This window comes from Notechis scutatus, chromosome 2, assembly GCF_049901735.1.
Source record: "Notechis scutatus isolate UNSWTSFEM ecotype Mainland chromosome 2, rNotScu1.2, whole genome shotgun sequence".
NCBI classification, from domain to species: Eukaryota; Metazoa; Chordata; class Lepidosauria; order Squamata; family Elapidae; genus Notechis; species Notechis scutatus.
The window spans coordinates 185,298,562-185,301,794 of record NC_142010.1 but is presented as its reverse complement, the minus strand read 5'-3'; the positions used below and the strand labels follow the sequence as shown (position 1 = coordinate 185,301,794).

Genomic DNA, 3,233 nt, shown 5'->3' with positions numbered 1-3,233 from the left:
GCAAAACTTGAAAAGCTGATTCTTAAGCCTGCCTTCTCTCCATTTTGTTTTTTTCTTTCATGTTGCATGTTGACATTTGGACTGTAAATCTAATTGCATTGTCCTACATGTGTGTATTTGACAAAATGTTGCCAAATAAAGTGATTAAGCAAAGATTTAAAGACTCAGTTCTCTCTGAATTGAATATTTGGTCTTAGATGTTATTATCAAGCAAGAATTGCAAAGAGAGATCAGTCAGCCAGCTTTCAATGGGTGGGAAAAACACTCTTCTATCTGAAAAAGAAACTTCTTATCCTTGGAGTCATTCTGGATAAGTGGTGTGCTGCTTTTTAGATGAGAAGGGCAGGTTCTATTGTGTCTAGAGCTGTTGTGTCTCATGTTTCCCAACTGAGTCAAACTATTTGCCATGTAAAGTTGACTGCTTCTCTTTCTCCTTTTTTCCCATTCTTCAGTAGCCACCAGCTGAGATGAATGCTGGCTTGGCTTCAGTTCAAAAGTGATCCAAGTGCCTATAAGTGTGGGATAGCAGAAGGAAGCACCCAACAGTTGCAATAATACATGGTGGAATGAAGTGGCAGATGTGATGGGCACAGATCCAAGGCAAGATGACCTGTTCTTAGCTGTCCAAATAAGATCTGGAAAGGCTCTGAAGATTCTGGAGCCAAATAAAGTTGCCAGCCAGGAAAAAAATTGGCATCTGTGTGAAAAGTGTAAAAAAATAATAATCAAAGTTATACTCATTTAAAACCAACAAAACCCCTCATTTGATACTCCCTTTTTATTACCCTGTAATCCCTTAATTTGGGGTAGAGTCGGGGCGAATGGATGGAGCTAAGCGTTTACTGACCGGATGCTCTTCCAGATGCCACACAGAGTTCACAGCAGATATATTTTTCTTTGAGCCCTAGGAGAGAAACATCAGTTTCTACCTAGGATTGAACTCTCAATTTTCTGAGTGGGAGGCAAGAGTCTTCACCACTATCATGCTGCTCAAAACCATTCAAACTCTGCGCAGTGGCAGTATTGTAGCCAATGAAATTTATCTGAGGCACGATTATTGCTAATTGAAAACTCATTTAATTTTGTTAGAAAAGCTTGCTTTATTTTTGCTACAACTCAAAGATTTGTTTTCTCATTGTTTTGATTCCCTATGATTAATGCTGTAGGATACATGACCCTTGTTGCTGTTGAATATTAGTGTGCATGGTCTGCAATATTTTAGCAACCCATCTTTGCTGTTATTGTTTTTGTTCCTTATAATTATGCAATGATTTCTGGTAATCTTCAGGAAGTGTTTGCAGGACTGTTAATTTTTGATTATATTATTTAGTAATATTTCATATCTGAAGTGAAGTATTGAATATTATTTGCTTGAATAACAAAAGGTACTGTTAGTCATAATTTATTTTCGCTGGACTAAATTGCTATCGGATGTGACTTTTGTTTCATGTTGAACTTTTATATAATTTAGCTTTAGCATAGCAGTATATACATTAGAGTGTTTATGTGTATAGATTTGTGTGTGTGACTATGTGTGTGTTTGTGTGGGTATACACACACACACTGTATAGGCAGTATATGCATATTTGAAAAAATATGAAAAATAAAAATATAGGGAGTTTTGGCATATAATCGTGTATCTGGTAGCTTCTGTATTTCTTTACAAGACAACTTCATTTCAAAGAATATCAAGTATTTTACAGCATCCATGAGATTGGCGACTTTGGTCAAAATGATGAAAACAGCATTATGGCATTTTGACCAATTTTTTGCTATATGTACGGGTGTACAAAAGTGGTGGGACATGCATCACAAAGTTGTGGTGCTTCTTTTGTCATTTATCCCTTGGATACGATACATCTGGCAGACTTACAGTAATTCTCCATTATGCAAAGCATATGCCATCTTGTAACCCAAACTCTGTATGTGCAGTAGCTCTCAAACTATAAAAACAACTTCATGGGGTTATTCAGGGCATGTATCATAGGTGATCAGTCTCACCCCATTTCCAGTAGGGAAGATGGCAAGCAACTGGAGGCACTGACCACAGCACATATGGTAGCACACCGAGCATCGTTCCCGTAAGTATATCAGTGTACATCACTTGCTTTTCCATGACTTCTGCCTTCTGGAGGATATCAGTAACTGGAACTGTTAATAGAAATGGATAGTCTCAAATCATGAATAATTAAACAGTGCGGTCTAATGTGTCCCGTAAAGCTACTTGTCCTTTAGATAGTACAGAAATGACCAGTGAAAGCTATAAGAAACGATGTTGAATAAATCTCATTGTTCTCAAAAGTGAATTTGGTACAGTATTATGGCTAAGGCACCAGGCTAGGAAACAGGGAGAATGGGAGTTCTAGTCCTGACATAGGGACAAAACCAGCTGGCTGAATTTGGACCAGTCACCTTCTCTCAGCCCTAAGAAAGAGACAAGGGCAAACCACTTGAAAAATGTCCTGCTTTAGGCATAAACCAGATGGATGATTTTGGAGAAGTCACTTTCTATTAGTCTTAGGAAGAAGCACTGGGAGATCACTTCTGAAATTGTTACCAAACTGCATAGACCTGCCCAAGTCAAGAATCAAGGTACCACTCCCCCATCAGTCTGTATAATATGAATGAAATTTGATTGACTCATTCGGTGGCCGCTACTTTGAGCATGTACAAAGAAAGTATAATAATTTCAAGCTTCAAGATCTATCGAGCAGAGGATATGTAATCACTGGAGAATATGTGCTTCCCTGGATCCCTTGCCTTGATTTATGATCAAGACATAACCATTAAAGCTTAGGTAGATGATCAAGGAAGTAAAAGATTTGCATGGTAGGCTGACAAATTCATTAAGCGATGAGCATGCTCAGAAAAGCATCCTGAAAGGATTGGAAGAATCATTGCTAGTAATTTCTGCCCTGAGAGAGAAAGTGAGTTACTGGCTAAATAATTGGCCAGGAAATGTTTCCAAAGGCATGTCTTTTTGGGAGAATGCATCTAAATATATCTAGGTCATCCTTCTTTATTGTTCATTGAGTCATTAAAGATCTTTATTTAATGTGAAACTAGTCATGCATCATGCTATAATTTCAGGTGTAAATTATTAGGTAATTGCTATAAACTCCAGATATTTTTAAGACACATAGAGCTCTGAAATGGGTGAAAAAAAACATATTTTTTTTAAAAAAATAAACCCAGCTTTAGAAAAGCTAGATTTTAAATAGACTTCCTTGGTT

General features: G+C 37.3%; 1 pseudogene; it reads left to right on the top strand.

Annotated features, from left to right (window-relative positions):
• Positions 1-1,003: 1,003 nt before the first annotated feature.
• LOC113415083 (U4 spliceosomal RNA) lies at positions 1,004-1,125 on the top strand (annotated as a pseudogene).
• The last annotated feature ends 2,108 nt before the right edge of the window (positions 1,126-3,233 follow it).